This window comes from Musa acuminata, chromosome BXJ1-11, assembly GCF_036884655.1.
Source record: "Musa acuminata AAA Group cultivar baxijiao chromosome BXJ1-11, Cavendish_Baxijiao_AAA, whole genome shotgun sequence".
In the NCBI taxonomy this organism is placed as follows: Eukaryota; Viridiplantae; Streptophyta; class Magnoliopsida; order Zingiberales; family Musaceae; genus Musa; species Musa acuminata.
The window spans coordinates 12318092-12340042 of NC_088337.1; positions in this window are offsets into that span (position 1 = coordinate 12318092).

Here is a 21951-nt window from a genome sequence, read left to right on the forward strand (position 1 = left end):
GTATTGTGCCAAGGATATTGGAGTTGCGGAGCCAACTGGCCGATTGGGCAATAAGCCGCAGGAAAGGATGATGCGCCGAAGAATCGGACGAAGCGTCGAGGGACCAATGACATGCCGGACAACTTGGTTAATCGCTTAGGATTAATTGTCTCGATCGAAGTTTTTGTTTTGAGTGTGCAGGATTAACTACGATGAAAGTTAGACAAGCAGCAGGAGTTGCGCCGGAGTCAAGTTCATGATCACGTTGGGAGTTCGAGAGTTCGACGGTAGTTCGGACGGTCGTCGGAGGTTCTGCGAGAACAGATCCGAGAAGTCCAGAAGCTTGCCAAGCGAAGCTCGTCGGAACTCGCCAAGTGGATCGTCGCAAAGTCCAGGAGTTTGCCGGAAGTCCGCAGGAGCATCACCGAGGGTTCATCGGATGATCGACGGAAGTTCGCCGGAAACTCGCCGGAAGAAGCGATTGACGCACCGAAGCAAAGCTGCAGAAATTGTCTTAGATTTAATCGTAGTTAGCATGTTGATTAAGTTGGAAAATGGGAGGTGATCCCATTGGCTTAATCTTGGGGCAATTGGGCCCCTGAAAGACTGAAATTGGGCCGAATGGAGCTAACCATTCGGACCCTGATTGCACCAGGAGGTGCAACCGCCGAGGCCAGGAGGTGGCACCGCCTGGGCTAAGTCTCCCAGCGAGACTGGGCGGTGCAACCGCCCCAGCCAGGAGGTGGCACCGCTTGAGCTCAGTCTTCGAGCAAGACTGGGCGGTGCAACCTCCCTGACAGAGAGGTGGCACCGCCTGAGCTCGGTCTTCGAGCTCTGGTAGAGAGGTGCAACCGCCTCAGTCAAGAGGTGGCACCGCCTGGGGCTCAGTCTCCGAACCAGACTCAGGCGGTGCAACCGCCCCTGACAGAGAGGTGCAACCGCTTGGGCTTAGTCTTCGAGCTCTGCCAGGCGGTGCAACCTCTCCAGTCAAGAGGTGCAACCGCCTTATCCCGAAATTCCGGGATTTGATCGTTTTGAGCTCCAAATTTGAATTGGGTTGGGGCCTATAAATACCCCACCCATTCAGCACTGAAAAGATACAGACCTACACCGAAATCTTGATCTTTTCTGTGATTCTAAGAGCTCAAAAGTGTTGTAAAGCCTTTAAGTCTCCTCCTTCTGTTCTTCAAGTTTTGAGTTGTAAAGTGAGGAGAGAAAGGTCTGTAAAGGTTGTCTCCTGAGCCTGTCAAAAGGAGAGAAACTGTAAAAGGGCAGTTGGCCTTCGCCTATTGAAGGAAGGCCTCTAGTTGACGTCGGTGACCTCGTCGGTGGAGGAAGCCAAAAGTGGAGTAGGTCAAGACTGACCGAACCACTCTAAATCTCTGGTTTGCGTTTATTTTGAGCACTTTATCATTACTGCAAACCTCCTTCATAACTACTGCTCTCTGCGCTTTTACGAACAAGTTCTAAGTGCTATTCTTTCTGAATCTGCATTCAGACGTAAATCGGTGTTTTCGTACATTACAGTTTACGTTTACGTTTTGATTCTGCAAAACTGTCTTCTGTGCCTTCACGAACAAGTTTCTAAGTGCTGATCTGTCCGAATCTGCTTTCAGACGTAAACCAGTGTTTTCGTACGATATTTACATTGCAGTTTACGTTTACGCCTTGATTCTGCAAAACTGTCTTATGCACTTTTACGAACGAGTTTCTAAGTTCAGATCCCTTTGAAACTGCGTTTAGACGTAAAACTGCGTATAGACGCAAACTGCATTTAAACGTAAATTGTGTTTAGACGTAAACTGCGTTTAGAAGTAAAACTGCGCTTAATCTTAAGTAATCTTAAAATCGGCTTTTACATCGAAATCGTTTTTATCGAACGAACGCAGCTTTCATTTTTAATCGCTGAAAGATTTCCGCTGCACTAATTCACCCCCCCCCCCCCCTCTTAGTGCTCTCGATCCTAACACTCTCGATCCTAACAATTGGTATCAGAGCGGGGTATTTCTCATTTCAGATTTACACCCGAGAGAAATGGCTCTTCAAGAGGGCTTTTCGGTCTTTCGTCCACCGTTCTTTAACGGATTGGACTACACCTATTGGAAAACTCGAATGAGAGTTTTCTTGATTTCTCTAAATCAGGATTTATGGAATATCGTTGAAAACGGTTTTCAACTTCCCTCTAAACCGATGAACGAATGGTCGGATTTAGAGAAGAAGTATTTTTCTTTAAACGTAAAGGCTATGAATGCCTTATTTTGCGCTTTGGACAAAAATGAGTTCAATCGGGTTTCTTTGTGCGAAACGGCTTTCAATATTTGGCGCACTCTTGAAATCACGCACGAGGGAACTAGTAGAGTCAAAGACTCGAAAGTTAATATTTTACTGCATGATTTCAGGCTTTTTCATATGAAACCAAGCGAAACCGTTGTTGACATGTACACCCGTTTTACGGATGTCGTCAATGGTTTAAAATCACTTGGTAAAAGCTTTTCGGATTTTGAACTCGTTAACAAAGTTTTGCGCTCACTTTCTAAAACTTGGGATTCAAAAGTAACTGCTATTCAAGAATCGGTAAACTTGAACCAATTTCCACTTGAAGAACTAATTGGTTCATTGATCACATATGAAATGACGTGCAATGCACGTGAAGAACTTGAGAACCACCTTCCAAAGAACAGGAAGGATTTGGGACATCGAACATTTGAAGACCACTCGAGCATAAGCTCAAGTGATGGTGAACTTAAACTACAAATGAAACAAAAATTAAAAAGTAAAAAGAACGGAACTACTTGCTTTGAACGCAAGAAGAAGAACAAAAACTGGGATGAATCGAGCTCCTCCGAAGACGAGGAGAAAATCAACAAAGGCGAGGTGGCAAACTACGCCTTTACGCCTTTCGACACTGAGGTAATCAAAATGCCTTTAATTTACTTTGAAATTACATGATGCTTTTCATAAAGCATTTCTCCTTTTTTAATTTTCTTGAAAATTGCATGTTTAACAATTTTATAATGAAAATACAAACAATTAGGAATCATGCTTATCATTCTAGTAATTTTGAAAATAATCATGAAAATTGCATGTTTATGATAAACAAAATGATTTTGATTAAAAATACCTTATGAAATCATGCTATATGTGGTTGAGAAGTAATAATGTGTATCATGTTGATTTCCATTGTTATTTCTCGATTTTGAGTATATGAAATTATGTTTAATTTGAAGTTATGATTAATGAGTATATATTTTTGAAATTATGTATGATGATTCTTGATTATCAATTTTCATGATAATAACAGTGGCTTTAAAAAAATTGATGCATGTTTTCATAAATGAAAAGGCATGCTAACATGAAATCGACCACTTAAAATGAAACACTTAAAAAGGAAAAAATATATTATCAATGAAATCATGAATATATTTATGTTATAAATTTTGTGAGCCATAAAAATGATTTTGATGATTCAAATTTGAAATGAGTTTTATTAAAATCATGATCTTGATTTTTCTCTTGAATGATTGTGACTTGTATTCCTTGATATGATTTTTATGCAATTCTTTGTATTTATGAAATATTTATCTCATCACCCAATTATTTCTTTTTCAATATTCCTCAAGTGATGATATGAATGCATGAGATATTCATGAATTTATTTTGATGTATGCAAATGAGAAGCTTCGATCATGCATGGTAGAATGCAATGTGACAAATTAATACCATGATGATTTAAAATATTTATGATTTGGAATAATGCATATGCTTTTTTTATGATGTGTATCATGAATGCTTTAAATGATAAATGTTTGGAATCATGATTAAAATGAAGTGATAAATACTTAAAACATATTGATTTAATGTTCGGTATCATGAATAATTCATTATCATACATTAAAATAGTGATAAATATTTTGAAAATAAATGATTGTATCATGTTAGATGATTTTATATATTGTGCATGATAAGCTATAAGTGGTGATTGAAACAATGATTGAAATAATATGAATAATGATTTGGAATCATGCATATAATAATGAGTTTATATGTTTTGAAAATGTGCATGTTTTAATTTGAAAATATAATGATGCACAAATGAGATTGATACTAACCTTTGTCATGATTTAAAAATTGATGTAAAGGGTTTTTCCCATCTTTTTAACAATGACAAAAGGGGAGATAGCTAGCTTGCACAATTCAAGAAGAAAGCAAAAATTGCACTACTTAAAAGAGAAGAAATTGCTATCTTGAACATCACCAAGAAGTGCTATCTTGCAAATCTCAAGACACACAAATGCAATCATGCAAAATTTGTAATTTTGCACATCATTAAAATTTATGATGCTTTGGTGATTATGTATGTTCTAAAATGTTATAAAATTCACTAGCTTGCATGATGTAGAACTTAGCTATATTGAACATTACCAAGGAATGCAATCTTGCCTATCTCAAGAAGCAAAAAGTTAACTTGCACATCTAGCAAAACTTATATTTCAAGAAGCAAGAGTTGCTTTCTTGAACATCTCAAAATTGCTAGCTTGCGGGCCTTAAAATGTAGAAATTTTTTGCTAGCTTGAATATGGTAAACTTGCTATCATACTACCATGATGATGAGCATACCTTATCTTCATGATTATATTTGAAAAACTATGGCAAAAATCTGTCCGAATGATTAAACCTGTTAAAATTATTTTTCAGACTTTTTTGATTAAATGATCAAATCACTTGATTGCCATAATGATTTTATACAATTACTTGCCATGATTACATGTTGGAAATTATGTGCTTGAATACAAAAATTTCCATGATAATAAGCATGTTTTACCTTCATGATTGTAATTGAATATCTCTAGTAAAACCCTGTCCGAATGTATGAAAGTGTCAAATTTCATTTTCAGATTTTCTTGATCCTAACAATTGGATTTTCTTGATACATTATCCTCTTCCGAATTTAACAAGCATATGTCATATCAAGTGTAATTCACATCATTGATTTTTGACATGGAATCATCTAACAAATGCACTTATCATGTGAAAAATATTTTTCGAGAAACATATTTGATGATTCCCTCTTATAAAAGGAAGATATTTTTACATACAAGGATTTGACTCACTTACATATCTTAATCCTTGCAAAAATGAAGTATGCTTTAATATCTTATCAATTTGAACTTCATATATGGCTTTCCTCCTTCATGTAAAAAGATAACAAATAAAAAGGAAGAAGCAATAAAAGCTATCTCCATGTCATGTTTTCCTCGAGATGTTTGCATAATTGGTATCTTATCACTCACTGTTGGAAAATGACATGAACCAACTTATGGCATCGCACTTATATTTAAAATTTGCTTATATCGGTCTACTTGTTGTTGATGACAAAGGGGGAGAAATATATAAATTGATACTATGAGTGCCATATTTGAAGAATATGAATAGATATTATGAATGCCATATTATGATGAGATATCAAAAGCAGCATTCATATGAATAGGTGCTATGAATGTCATATCATATTAAGATATCAAGAAATTGAATCGCAATTTTACATGTTGATATCTTACCATTTGATGATAGCAAACTTGCATGATGGTAACAATAGATATTATTTTTTTCATGCAATGAGTTAAAACTTACATCACAAACACTTGATTGTGGTACTTCTCCTTTTTGTTGATGACAAAGGGGGAGAAGTATGTTGATGATATGACATGTTATGCATAAGTTTATGATGACATGTTGCTTGGATTTTTGAATCCAAGAGTTTCTATCAATATGGCATATTGATAGGGGGAGTTTGTTTAAACTCTGGGAGTTAAGGTTAACTCTGTTTATGATGACATGTTGCTTAGATTTTTGAATCTAAGAGTTTCTATCAATATGGCATATTGATAGGGGGAGTTTGTTTAAACTCCGGGAGTTAAGTTTAACTCCGTCATCAAGTAGTTGTCATCATCAAAAAGGGGGAGATTGTTGAATCTCGTATTTTGATGATGAAACTACTTGATATATGTTTATGATTTAATCTGCGTTTTAAGTGACGCAGGGTGCTTCGATCAGGATGAGACAATTAAAGCATGAACATCATGTTGTGCCGGAGGAACATGTCAGAAGATTGGACGTCGGGCCGGTGGATCGGTCGACGTATCGACAGAAGGCTTCGGGCCGTGGACTCGAGCATCGGGCCAAGAAGAGCAGGTATTGTGCCAAGGATATCGGAGTTGCGAAGCCAACTGGCCGATTGGGCAATAGGCCGCAGGAAAGGATGATGCGCCGAAGAATCGGACGAAGCGTCGAGGGACCAATGACATGCCGGACAACTTGGTTAATCGCTTAGGATTAATTGTCTCGATCGAAGTTTTTGTTTTGAGTGTGCAGGATTAACTATGATGAAAGTTAGACAAGTAGCAGGAGTTGCGTCGGAGTCAAGTTCATGATCACGTTGGGAGTTCGAGAGTTCGACGGAAGTTCGGACGGTCGTCGGAGGTTCTGCGAGAACAGATCCGAGAAGTCCAGAAGCTTGCCAAGCGAAGCTCGTCGGAACTCGCCAAGTGGATCGTCGCAAAGTCCAGGAGTTTGCCGGAAGTCCGCAGGAGCATCACCGAGGGTTCATCGGATGATCGATGGAAGTTCGCCGGAAACTCGCCGGAAGAAGCGATTGACGCACCGAAGCAAAGCTGCAGAAATTGTCTTAGATTTAATCGTAGTTAGCATGTTGATTAAGTTGGAAAATGGGAGGTGATCCCATTGGCTTAATCTTGGGGCAATTGGGCCCCTGAAAGACTGAAATTGGGCCGAATGGAGCTAACCATTCGGACCCTAATTACACCAGGAGGTGCAACCGCCGAGGCCAGGAGGTGGCACCGCCTGGGCTAAGTCTCCCAGTGAGACTGGGCGGTGCAACCGCCCCAGCCAGGAGGTGGCACCGCCTGAGCTCAGTCTTCGAGCAAGACTGGGCGGTGCAACCTCCCTGACAGAGAGGTGGCACCGCCTGAGCTCGGTCTTCGAGCTCTGGCAGAGAGGTGCAACCGCCTCAGTCAAGAGGTGGCACCGCTTGGGGCTCAGTCTCCGAGCCAGACTCAGGCGGTGCAATCGCCCCTGACAGAGAGGTGCAACCGCCTGGGCTTAGTCTTCGAGCTCTGCCAGGCGGTGCAACCTCTCCAGTCAAGAGGTGCAACCGCTTGATCCCGGAATTCCGGGATTTGATCGTTTTGAGCTCCAAATTTGAATTGGGTTGGGGCCTATAAATACCCCACCCATTCAGCATTGAAAAGATACAGACCTACACCGAAATCTTGATCTTTTCTGTGATTCTAAGAGCTCAAAAGTGTTGTAAAGCCTTTAAGTCTCCTTCTGTTCTTCAAGTTTTGAGTTGTAAAGTGAGGAGAGAAAGGTCTGTAAAGGTTGTCTCCTGAGCCTGTCAAAAGGAGAGAAACTGTAAAAGGGCAGTTGGCCTTCGCCTATTGAAGGAAGGCCTCTAGTTGACGTCGGTGACCTCGTCGGTGGAGGAAGCCAAAAGTGGAGTAGGTCAAGACTGACCGAACCACTCTAAATCTCTGGTTTACGTTTATTTTGAGAACTTTATCATTACTGCAAACCTCCTTCATAACTATTGCTCTCTGCGCTTTTATGAACAAGTTCTAAGTGCTGTTCTTTCCGAATATGCATTCAGACATAAATCGGTGTTTTCGTACATTACAGTTTACGTTTACGTTTTGATTCTGCAAAACTGTCTTCTGCGCCTTCACGAACAAGTTTCTAAGTGCTGATCTGTCCGAATATGCTTTCAGACGTAAACCATTGTTTTCATACGATATTTACATTGCAGTTTACGTTTACGCCTTGATTCTGCAAAACTGTCTTCTGCGCTTTTACGAACGAGTTTCTAAGTTCAGATCCCTTTGAAACTGCGTTTAGACGTAAAACTGCGTTTAGACGCAAACTGCATTTAAACGTAAATTGTGTTTAGACGTAAACTGCGTTTAGAAGTAAAACTGTGCTTAATCTTAAGTAATCTTAAAATCGGCTTTTACATCGAAATCGTTTTTATCGAACGAACGCAGCTTTCATTTTTAATCGCTGAAAGATTTCCGCTGCACTAATTCACCCCCCCCCTCTTAGTGCTCTCGATCCTAACACTCTCGATCCTAACATCTTCCTCTCTTACGCCTTGTTGCCCAATCGGCGGTTGACCTCCGCAACCCCGATATCCTTGGCACAATTCCGCTCTTGGCCCGATGCCCGACGTCCGAAGCCTTCTGTCGTCCAATATCCTGACGTGATCTCCTCCGGCGCAATGTCAATTCCTCCTGCGTTAACTGTCTAATCCTGATCGAGTAGACCTGCATTGCTCAAAATGCAGTTAAACATCTAAACACAATCAATTAGTTTCATCATCAAAATCCGAGATTCAACAATCTCCCCCTTTTTGATGATGACAACTAATTGATGACTAACGGAGTTAACCTTAATTCCCTGGAGTTTAACCAAACTCCCCCTATCAATATGCCATTGATAGAACACTTGGATTATCCCAAATCCAAGTAACATTCATCACTTGTTCTGATAAACATTTAAACCATCATGCAAATATATAAAATATTCAATTTAATGCATGAAGTCATCAATATACTTCTCCCCCTTTGTCATCAACAAAAAGGAGAAGTTCCTACTCTTATGTGTTTAGAGAAAAAAAGTTTCATACATTGCATGAAAAACATAGTATCAAATTTTATCGTCATGCAATCTAGCAATTAAAGATGTGTAAGTTTAGCATGTTTGCTTTTATTGAGATAACAACTAATTGCTTCTCTTTAGACTACAAGCTAGCAATTTTCATGATATGCAAGTTGCAAGCTAGCAAATTTTTGCTTCCTTTGCAATGTTTGAGCTAGCAATTTTGCTTCCGTAGCATGTTTTGTATTTTGAGATAGGCAAGATAGCACATTTGCCTTTTTTTGAGATAGCAACTCTTTTGAGATAGTGATCTTAGCAAATTTTACATCATGCAAGGTAGCAAATTTTTGTGATGTTCAAGATAATAAGTTCTTTCTTCTCTTTTGAGAAGTGCTATTTTCGCTTCCTTTACAAAGTACAAGCTAGCAAAGTGTTTGAAAAAGTGAGCAAGTTTTGCAACATACAAGCTAGCAAAAATTTCGAAAGCAAATACAAGATAGCTTTCTTGTGTAAGCTCATGATTCTTGCTCCCTATTGCAATGTACAAGTTGCAAGTTTTGCTTCTTGTGATGGGCAAGATAGCACTTTTGCAAATTTTTTGTTTCTTAAGATAGGCAAGCTTGTGATGTTTAAGATAACAAGCTCTTTCTTCTCTTTTGAGAAGTGTCATTTTTGCTTTCTTAGCAAAATGCTAAACTACCAAGAGACAATGTTTTACATGAGGCAAGCAAACAATTTGGCAAGTGTTACATTTGCATCTTCTCTTTAGATGTGCAGGAAAGTAAATATTTTTTTACATTTTCTTGACATTTCAAGCTAGCAATTTTCGGTGATGTTCAAGATATCAATTTCTTCTCTTTTGAGAAGTGTAATTTTTTGCCTTTTTCTTGAATTGTGCTAGCAATCTATCTCCCCCTTTGTCATTGTCAAAAAGAAGGGAGAACTCAATGGCTAAAAATTTCAACCATTCAACAAGCCAAATATGCAAAGAATTCATGAAAGATATCAATAAGGATCAATTCGTGAATACCAAAGATATGATTCATGGTTCATTAAAATTCTTCTTAACAAGTTCACGATCAAGATTCATATAATTCATAATAAAGCAAATTGATGTACAATAATCACACAAGGCATACAAGGCAAAGAAATCTTGTTATTTCTATATTATGAAATATATGATATCAAGGCTCATGATTCATTTGAAAAGATATAGCACAAAGAGCAACTTGAAACATTCTTATCAAGATCACATTTTAAAATATTTGAAGTATCAAGATATCAATATGACACTTCATTGAATTCTTAGAAATCAAAAGACAAGTTACACTTCATTTGAAGAATTCCTTTTTGATAAATGGAGGGAGCATAATGAACGATCTTGATTTATAAAGAACTTCATGTTATAATTATCAAGATCATGATTTTAATAATTATTTTCTTTATCAAAGAATCACAAAAATAATTTATTTTTGCATAAGAAATCTCATTGTATTATGATTTATAAATTCTTTCTCTACACATGAATCATAGGAGATATAATAGCAATGATATCATGATTCATTTGGTAATAAATAGCAAGGAGAACAATTTGTTTCATGCATAAGAAATCTCAATAAGATCACATTTCATAAGAAATTTCAAGTATCAAATATCAAGTAATCATCATGTTTCTTCTTAAGTCAAGAAGTCAAGGGAAAGTTCATGATTCGGTTAAAACAAAATTTCATTCAAGTTAATTAAAAAAAATCATAATCAAATTATCATTTTTGAGATTCATAACATGAATAACGTTATTACTATTTCATCAAAATCAATTTCGAGATTCACACAATATCATGAAAGCATTAATCTCGATAAGATAGGAAAAGCATTTTCTTTTTAAGTGATTCTTTTAACACATAAAAAAAAACTCATTCATAATTCAAGTGATTTACAAGATATCATAAATGAATTTATCACTTGTATTTCATCAAAATCGAGAACTCTAGAGATAGAAAATGATTGAAGCATTTAACATGATTGAAGCATGATTCATATTTAAAATGTATCTTATGTCGTAAATACGAATCAAGCATTTGTCAAATCTGAAATCATCCTCAAAATTTCATTCAATAAATTCATATATGACAAGCATAGATTTATTGAAAAATCAATAAGATAGAGGATTTTTATAAATTTCTATTCATGTGATTTGCTTCTTATGAGCATGCCTTTGCCCCCCCCCCCCCCTTTTTTTTTTTAATGTTAACATTCAAAATAGAAGGGTAAATTTCGTAAAATAAATTATCAAGCATGATTCCATGATAACATTCTTTTAATATCTTGATATTCATTATCAAGTATGATTTCAAAAATTATGTTCAAGAGAAATCATTAAGACCAAATGCATGATACACTCATTTATTTTCAAAATATTCATCATGTTTATTTTCATGAGATTCACAAGATTGGTAAAATAAATTCATTAATCTCAATAGGATATAAAATTCATTTCTATTTCATACAATTGATTTCATGTGAGGGTATTCAAGTCTTTTTGTGAAAACATATATCATCATTTAAAATCAAAACATAAGTTTCGTCATTAAGCCATCAAGACCAAACACATCAAAAATGATATCACATCTATCATCAAAAGACTATCAAGAAATTCATACAAAGATGTAAATGCACTATGTCATCTTAATATGTTATGAGAATGTCATCTTAATTTGTCATAAAAATGATTAAACCAAAAACATGTTAATCCAATTGTTAATTTAAAATGAGAGTTTCAAATCAATATTTACTTCAAAAACTCATGCATGACATAAAATCATCAAGATACACATGCATAGATTAATCCTAAGCATTATCACATATCATATAGTTATCATCCCTAATGTTGCATACATCATTCAACATTTCAAAACATAACATGTATGAAACCTTAGCAATATACTTTTCATGATTAAATTTTTAATTTTTCAAAGATGCTAAAAATAAAAATAATTTTTTTATTTTCTATTCCTACTATTTAAATTAAGCACTCATGAAAAACTTCAAGTAATTTCAAAATAATTCAAGAGAGTTGAGTTACTTACCTTGTAGTCGAAGCCCGTCAAAGCCTAATTCGTCGTTTCACCTTTGGAAGTTCTTGATTCATCCTTGGTTGCCTTCCTCTTTTTTGGCCTCTTCCTTCGTTCAAGTTCATTGTCTATTTTAGATTTTTGTTTAATAAACTTATTAAGATTTAGTGTTCGAAGTTCAAGTTCATCATTGTCCTCATCACTTGAGTTATCGCTCAAGTGGTATTCATTTGTCCGGAGTTCCAAATCCTTCCTATTCTTTGGAAGGTGGTTCAAGTGTTGATTGTGTTCATCATATGCATTACACACTATTTCATATGTCATCAATGAGCCGATAAGTTCTTCAAGTGGAAAAATATTTAAATATTTTGTTTCTTGTATTGCCGTTACTTTTGATTCCCAAGCTTTAGAAAGTGATCGTAAAACTTTACTAACAAGTTCAAAATTTGAGAAATATTTGCCAAGAGCTTGTAAACCATTAACGACATCCGTAAAACGGGTGTACATGTCAACAATGGTTTCGCTCGGCTTCATTCGAAAAAGCTCGAAATCATGCATTAAAATGTTAACTTTCGAGTCTTTGACTCTACTAGTTCCCTCGTGCGTGATTTCAAGTGTTCGCCAAATATCAAAAGCCGTTTTGCACGTTGAAATCCGATTAAACTCTTTTTTGTCCAAAGCACAAAATAAGGCATTCATAGCCTTTGCGTTTAAAGAAAAATACTTCTTCTCCAAATCCGACTATTCGTTCATCGGTTTAGAGGGAAGTTGAAAACCGTTTTCAACGATATTCCATAAATCCAAATTCATAGAAATTAAGAAAACTCTCATTCGAGTTTTCCAATAAGTGTAGTCCAATCCGTTAAACAACAGTGGACGAAAAACCGATAAGCCCTCTTGAAAGCCATGAAGAGCCATTTCTCTCGGGTGTAAATCCAAAATGAGAAATACCGAGCTCTGATACCAATTGTTAGGACCGGAGCGGCACTAAGAGGGGGGGTGAATTAGTGCAGCGGATTAAAACTTCGGTTTTGATAAATCTTTCGTACGATGAAAAGTAATATCAATGGAAACTGATTTTAGAAGCTTGATAACTTAGAAACGTATAGAAGCGTAGTAACTAAGTAGAGAAGTTTGTAGTATGTAAATGACAAGAGTAGGATGCAAACCAGATAACGCAGCAGTTTTTAAAGTGGTTCGGTCAAAATGACCTACATCCACTTGCGAAGCCTTCTTCGAAGAGGCTTCTAACTTTCACTAGCAAATTTCTTGTAGGGGAAGGACTAATACCCCTCTTACAACCTTTACAAGTGGTTCACACTCTTACAATTCTTTTCAACAAGATGGGAGGAGGTGAACACTTAAGCAATATGAAAAACAAGGCTTGCAAAGACTATTCTAAGGCTCTTAACTCAAACTATTGCTTTTCAAAAGGTTGTTGTCTCAGCTGAGATTTGAGGGGTATTTATAGGCCTCAAGAGGATTCAAATTTGGGCTCAAAATTTGAATTCTCTTTGGTTCCCGGTGCTGGCGGTGCCACCGCCCAGCCAAGCGGTGCCACCGCCCAGCTCTCGGGTGATGGGCGGTGCCACCGCCTGGCTCTCGGGTGCTAGGCGGTGCCACCGCCAAATCTGGCGGTGCCACTGCCTACACTATTTCAGCTCACTGGTTGGGCTCCAAAATTGGCCCAAACCAGTCCGAACTTGAGCCCAATTGGCCCCTACTTGGTTTATAGGATTAACACCTAATCTTAACCCTAAGTAACGTGCTAACTACGAATTTAAAGATATTTTCTAAGCTATTACAAAGTTCGTAAGTCAAGACTTCTTCCGGCGAGCTTCCGACGAACTTCCGACGGTTTTCTGATAAACTCTCGGAAACCATTCTACGGACTCCCGGCAAGCTCCTAGACTTCACGATTTGATCTTGACGAGTTCCAACGAGCTTCTTCGGCAAGCTCCGATCTTTCTCGGCGAGCTCCGTGAACTTCCAGCGAACCTTCCGGCAAGCTTCCGAAAAACCCTTCGGCAAGCTCCCTACTCATTCTCGGCTAGTTCCGGCAGCATTCCCAATGAACCTTCGGACTTCCGTCGAACTCTTGAACTCACAACAAATCCTTCGCTCTTGACGCCGACACTTTATTTCGCTTTATGTCTTCATCGTTATCGTAGTTAATCCTGCACACATAAGTCAAAACTCTACTCCGATCTAGACAATTATTACAAAGTGAATTGACATTCTATTGCTCGGCACGTCATTGGTTGGTGCTTCGTCCGATTCTTCGACGCATCGTCCTCTCTTGCGGCTTGTTGCCCAATCGGTAGTTGACCTCTGCAACCCCGATATCCTTGGCGCAATTCCACTCTTGGCCCGATGCCCGACGTCCGAAGCCTTCTGCCGTCCAATATCCTGACGTGATCTCCTCCGGCGCAACGTCAATTCCTCCTACATTAACTGTCTAATCCTGATCGAATAGACCTACATTACTCAAAATGCAGTTAAACATCTAAACACAATCAATTAGTTTCATCATCAAAATCCGAGATTCAACACTTCTTGCATTCATAGCAAGTAGTTCAGCTCTTTTTAAGTCTATTTTTATTCTTTAATCATTATTTCATGAACTTTTTAAATTTCATGAAGAGTTCAAGTTCACCATCACTTGAGCTTATGCTTGAGTGATCTTCTTTTGTTCGAAGTGCTAATTCCTTCATGTTTTTTGGAAGGTTGTTCTCAAGTTCGTTTTGTGCATTATGCATCATTTCATATGTCATCAATGAACTAAAAAGTTCTTCAAGTAAAAAATTATTAGGATCTTTTGTCTCTTGTATTACGGTTACTTTCAGATCCCAACTCTTATTTAGAGAACGTAAAATTTTGTTTACAAGTTCAAAATCCGAAAAACTTTTACCAAGTGCTTTTAAACCATTGACGACATTCGTAAAATGGGTGTACATGTCAACAATGATTTCGCTTGGTTTCATTCGAAATAATTCAAAATCATGCATTAAAAGATTGACTTTAGAATCTTTAACTCTAGTAGTGCCTTCGTGTGTAATTTCAAGAGAGTGCCAAATATCGAAAGCAGTTTCGCAAGTAGAAACCCGATTAAACTCAGTTTTATCTAAGGCACAAAATATGGCATTCATAGCCTTTGCATTTAAATAAAAAGTCTTCTTCTCCAAATCATTCCAATGGTTCATTAGAAGAAAAGACCTTCAAAAACTATTTTCAACAATATTCCATAAATTTAAATCCAAGGAAAGCAAAAACACTTTCATTCGAGTTTTCTAATATATGTAGTCATTCCCATTGAATAAGGGAGGACGAATGAGAGATTGACCCTCTTGAAAGTCGAAAAGAGTCATTTCTCTTGAGTGTTAAACCAAATGAGAAATAACGAGGCTCTGATACCAACTGTTAGGAACGAGTCGGCACTAAGAGGGGGAGTGAATTAGTGCAGTGGTAAAAATGTTGGTTCTAAAAATGTTTCGTACAATAAAAATCAAACTAGGAACATAACTTGAAATTCAGTGCTTGTTCGTAAGCGTAGGCATAGTAAAAGCATAGTAAGGAGGAAAGGCAGTTTGCTATAAAAGTAAATTGCAAGAAGGAAATGCAAACCAGATTTTTATAGTGGTTCGGTCGTCGTGACCTACATCCACTCTACTGATTCCTCTTCTGTCGAGGCCACCGGCATCCACTATCGGTCTTCCTTCAATAGGTGAAGACCAACCACCTTTTACAACTCGATTCTCCTTTTATCAGGTTTAGGAGACAACCCTTACACCCCCACTCACTCCTCTCTCAAACTATTCTAACACTTAGAACTTTGAGAGGAGTTCACATAATATTACAGCAACGTTTCTTTCTTTTTCACTCTCAAGTCTTATGTATTTTAACCAGGGATGAGAGCGATATTTATAGGCTTCAAGTTGATTCAAATTTGGAACCTAAAAATGTCTCATTCCGGGTTTCCTAGGTACTGGCGGTACCACCGCCAGTGTTAGTCTAACACTAAGCGGTAACACTGCCTGACAAAGGCGGTACCACCGCATGGCACCTTGCCACTGGACGGTACCACTGCCTGCAGCCTTTTAGAGACTGTCTGGGTGGTACCACCACCTGACACAGTCTTGGAGACTGTGCCACGACGGTGTCACCTCTTGGGTCACTATTTGACTCTTTTCTTTGGGCCCAACACAGTTCACATATGGGCCCAACTGGCCCCTAATTGGGTTGGCCCAATTTCAATCTTAATTATGTGCTAACTACGAATTCAAAGACATTTACTAAGCTAAACAAGTCCATAAGTCTAGTTTCTTCCGATGAGCTTCCGACGATCTTCTAGCGAACTTCCGATGATCTCTCGTCAATGTTTTATCGGACTCCTAGCAAGCTCCTGGACTTCACGATGATCTTCTTGGTGAGTTCCAATGAGCTTCTTTGGCAAGCTCCTAGACTTCTCGATCAATTCCGACAGAACTTCCGACGAATTGTCACGGACAAACTTCTAAATAGGATATTTGATGTAATGCTTATGTATGTCCGTGTCTTTTGGTATCTTCATGCTTTGCACAACATGTAGAGGGACGACCGAAGGCTTAATAGTCTTATTTTAGTTGGGTTGGTGGCCGCTTAAGACTTGTAAATAAAGGTTGTGTCATGTGGACACTTGTGAGAGATTTTCGGTCTGTAGTGGACCATTTTGACCCTTTGTTGTGCAATTGTTCAGAGCTTGTAAAGTTTGTTTATAATTTGCATTGTCTATGAAGTATTTTCAGAAATGTTTGCTTGTGGATCCCGAGTGAGGTATTTTCTCTAACCCATTTTCTCTTTTGTGGGTCCAAAGGGACCATGGGAGGCTTCGGGGAGGCTGACCTTTGCGGACGGACACGCAAGGGTGCTGCACGACTTAGGCAAAACCAACTAAGCCTGTGACAGATGGTATCAGAGTCGGACAAGCACATATAGAAACACTTAGCATGCAAACGTGGGGGACCTAGCGGGGCTACATTGAGGGCAATCAGCACACGCACAACCATTTGGGGGAAAACGAGCATGGAGGTGTAGGGAAAAGGAGTCGCTCAGAGGAACGAGCATCTAAGATTGGCATTCAGAGGAATGGCCAACCCTTTATGCAAGAGGCACCACGAGAAAAGGCAAGCTTGGAAGAATGTGGAACGCACAAAGGTTGGGGTGGCTGAGTTTGAGCTACGGCTCAACGTTGACAACTATTCTTGATAATGCTCAAGGCAAGCGAGGCGCTTGGTAAAGGATGAGACCATGCAAGGTGGAATGAGTTGCTCAACGACCGAAAGAGTTGTGCAAAGCTCACAGAGGTAAGGGAATTGCTAACTCAAAGAATTCGGTACTCATGCATGGGCTTGTGTGTAGACGATGGAATGTTTGCGACCATCCCAAGCCGACCGAAACTCGATGCCATGGAGTATTGAAACTTTCTCTTCGACATGTGAAGGATACGTCCATAGGAGGCTGAAGTATGCAGCGAGTTCAGCATATTGCTAGGCCTTGAGTTGTGCAGTGGGGGCATATTGACGTGGAGTCACAATCTAGCAAGTGCGTTTGTAGGAGGTAGAACAATACGCAGTTTGTTCAGCAAATCGGAGTAGTCCAAAGGGGATGGTGGTCTCCGAAATGAAGAGAGATGTTGCTCCAACGGGATAGATATCCAAGAGGGATAAGTCCCGACTCTCTAGAGGGAGAATCATGTGCAACAGACCGTACATATTAAGGAGGAGTATCTCATCAAACAACTACCCCATGAAGCTCAATGGACCGAGTAAGCGGCAATGAGTCGTCGCATGATCTTGCTTAAGAGAATGCATTAGTGGATGCATTTCGAGATCAAGTGGGGGAGCAACCCAAAGCAACACAAATGAAGGCATACTTGGAGTCGATATGGAGATCGGACTTAAGGGAGGGCTGACCCGTGGATGGTGGGCGCGAGGGCCACCATCAACTCAATGCAAAAACGAGGAGTGGAGTAACTTGGGTGTAACTTGGCGAAGTACCCAAGTCGCATGAAAGGAGCCAGCATAGAAGATGGAATATGGAGCGGAGGCATAGTGCTTTCCTTGGACAGAGGTCAAGGACATGAACTCTTGCAAAGGCAAGAGCAAGATCATATTGTTCCATAGGTCCTTCATTCTAATGGAGCGGACTCATCTTGTATGGTGCTAAAGACGAAGGGAGCTTCTGGGCACATGCACCTTATCTTAGAGAAGCATTTGATGGAGGAACTAAGGCGACTCAACTTGCGGAGGCGAAGTTGGGTTCAGAAGGCCTTGGCATGGGGCAAGAGGACGCAAAGGCGAGTACTCTTGAAGAATATGCCACAGTGTTGCCAGTCAAGTTGCTAGGCAGGAAGCGGTGCACAACGGAGATTGTCCTGGTAGGGGTAGAGGCCCAGGATCTAGACAATGGTGCACCATTTTCAACAAAGTCGATGGACTTCGGGAGCTACTAGGCGACGAACTGTCCTAGAACGGTGCTTCTTCTAAGTGTGACCCAAGAGTGGGTGGATGAAGGTCGATTGCTAAAGGAGCGAACAAAATCGAAGGTGGAAGAGACCCTGCGATGTATTGACAGAGGCCACACATGGAGGGATCACAATTCGAGTTCATCCCACAAGGATCAGAATGCAATAGAGATGTCACCAGGAGGCAACATGGTGCAGCGGATCATGGTGGAACAGTTCGTGGCAATGCGATACACATGACATAGTCCTGTGAGGGACTAGATTATATGGAGGTATGATCGGGAGATACTAGAAGCTCCACTTCGGTGAACAACACGATAGTAAGAAGGGCTGTGGATTCAAAGAGTGAAGGCCATGGTACCATAGACGCGGGTCTTCCGTGCGTGCATCGAATTTTGCATCAAATGAAAGCTTTAGTCATCGGCATATGGGGGGCTGTGTTCCGTCAAGGGAAAAGTTTGAACATAAGTACCAGTGAATCCCATGGGAGGGACTTGATCATACAGAGGTATAATAGAAGTAACTGGAGAGTTAGATTGCTCCAGAACATATATTCGCTTAAGGGAGCCCGACAAGTCAGATGACAAGGTCGAGTAAGCGAACGTTGTTACCAAGGAAGCTAAGGAGAACAGAATTGGTGCAAATCCTACAACGTGATGGCAGAGGCCATGTATGGGAGTTGCAATCTGTCTTTCCATCGACCAAAGGGAGTTGCTTGGAGAACACAGATGTGTTGAAGCAGGGGGTCGAAAGGGGCGAGAAAGCGACGACGAGTCCAAAGGGACTTAGCTACCCAAAATCAAGCATCAGTTAGAATGGAGGTGGACTCGGAGGAGTGCCACAGAGACATATCTACTGATCGTGAAGAAAAGAGATACAGATGTGAGGCGACGGATAGTAGGGCCATGGTACCGCAGAGGCGGGACTTCCGTGAAAGTCATTGATCCCTTACTCTCATGGAGGGAGAGTGCTTGGTCGTGAAAGGGGCCGAGGAGGTGGAGCGTGCAGAGGCAAATTCTAAGTACCGAGACAAGGTTGAAGGGTAGAGGCCAAGGAACTTCATAAGACCGGTGTCAACGAGCTTCTCATCAAGATAGCCGAAAGTGAAGGATTTCAGGTCATGCAAGAGTGCACGACCAAGGAACGAAGCAGGAAGTACATGGTGTTGTACCTTTGCTACTCAGTGGAGTAGGCGGTCGGGTTGATGGAGAAGACGGTACAATCTCAGAGGCGACCAAAACTATTAGAGACTTACTCCAAGTTGGGATGAAAACTTCTTGCATTCTAGAAGTTCGATGGCATTGAGAAGGTGAATCACAATAACTAACTCAATGCAAGGAGTGCAAACACTTCAAGTGCTTCAGAAGTGTGAGCAAAGAGCAGGTGAAGGCCAGTAACTAGCTCGATGCATGAAGTACAACCTCAAGGAGGCGGATGAAGTCGAGTAACCTTTGCCTTCTCAAATCTTAAGAGAATGGGCGAAACCTGCTAGTTATAGGTGCCCAGCAAGCCAATCACGTGAGTGATGACACGTATGACTTGATACAGAATCATTTTACTTATTATATTTTGGCATATATAACTTTATAACTATTGCATATGTACATATATATATTGTGATGTCCTTGGATTTGTGCAATGGGAATCAGATTGTGATGAGATCACGATAATGAGATCGATTCACCTTTAAACATATATCCTAAATAATCCCGGTCATAGGTTACTCAAGAGGGACATCGTGATAGCCGGACAGGCTGGTGTGCTGTATACCCGTCCATATGATGGATGTAGCTGATCTCATAGCTGCTCGTGTAGGGACACTAGGGATATAGTACAGGTGCTCATTGGAGAATGAGTTCACTGATTGATTCGCTTATGGAATGTTGGATGGTTGATGATGCCTTATTGTCAGACAGTGATTCCGTAGTCCTAGTGGTGTATCTGGTCCTTAGACTTAAGACACCAAGGATGTCTTGTATGAGTGCTCCACTCTTTGATACCAGACTTGTAGGTTTTGTTGTCCTAGATCTAGTACAGTTGGTCATTGGGAGTTGTAGTCGACCTTATGAGGGCTACTGAGTGTCGATAGAGGATCATCCACTCTCGGCGTCATGAGAGGAATATCCCATGTGTTCTTGCTCAGACAAATCCCTGGCCAAGGCCATTCAGGTTAAGAGAGAAAGAGTTCTCCGAGAGAATCCGATTAGAGCGAGACTCGAGTAGAAACCGTATGGGTCTGAAAGCACCATGCTCGATATATAGTCTCTGGGATATTAGATGGATGAGAGACTATAGGTATACGGTAATTGAGGACAGACAGGTCCAATGGATTAGATTCCCCTATATCGTCTGGGGACTACGATGTAGTGGCCTAGTACGTCCGTAGTCGATGAGTCAAGTGAATTATTACAGAGATAATAATTCACTGAGTTAGAAGGAATTCTGACAGGTATGACTCACGGCCAGCTCGATATTGAGCCTAAAGGGTCACACACATATGGTAGGCATTGTGATGAGTAGAGGTTCGGATATGAGATATCCGATGGAGCCCTTATCTTATTGGATGCAGATCCAATACCCACTAGGGGAGGACCCATTAGGGTTTGATAGGGGACCTCTATAAATAGGAGGGATTCAGAGCCTCATAGGCTAGAGCCTTTGCTTGCCTTTCCTATTCTCCTCCCCCTCTCCACCTCAGAGCAGGCCTGGAGTTTTGAGGAGTGTCGTCGCAGCCCTGCTGTGTGGATCACCACTAGAGAGGAGGACGCTTGACCTGCTTCACCCTCTCCTAAAGATCTGCAAGGAAATAGGGATATACGATCTCCCTAGGTAACACAATCTACTCTATACGCAGTTTTAAGTTTCGCGGATTTTACGCACCAATCTTCACACGACGACGAACATCTCTTTGGGAATCGGGGATTTTGTTTTCTTGTTCTTCCGCTGCGCATGTGATGTCGCTCCCAAGATTTTTCAACAAAACCAAGTACCCCAATTCTCTTATCTATCTAGCAGAGGAGCTTTGCACAGGTTCAAAGACTCTTCGAAGATCATAGAAGGCAATAGTTATCAAATCCTCACCAATAGTGATTAGTGCTATTGAGAATAGATTGTCCACTTCATTTCCCAATGAAATGCCAATCGAAAGCGAAAGTGATGCGAACCTACTTGGAAGTGACAACTAAGTGAAAGAAGAGTCAATGGGCAAATTTTGTGGAGAAAGGACCCAAAACTTCAGAAGTTTATGAGATGATACTCGTTAAAGCTCCAACAAGCATCCATCCAGTTCAAGCAGCATAAGGCATTTGAGAGATTGGCGTATAGTAAGGATGGTCTTTTCTTTTATTTGGAGGATCTGCAGGAACCAACAGGGATCAACACAACTCAACCAACCCCACACTAAAGTCAGAGTCATTGGCGAGTTGAAGCAGCATGGTGGATCAAAGGTTCGACTAATAAAAAACAGCAGCGGAGAGTAACTGGGAGCCAGGAGGCGCATTGCAACTGAAGCAGAAGATTGAAGACTCGGCAAAGGCAAGGAGTTGTAGTGTCGACAAAGGCTTTGACGAAGATGTCGAAGGAATAAGTAGGGGAGAATGTCATGGAAAAACTTCTAAACAGGATGTTTGATGTAATACTTTTGTATGTCTATGTCTTTTGGTATGTTCATGCTTTGCACAATATGTAGAGGGACGACCGAAGGCTTAATAGTCCCATTTTAGTTGGGTT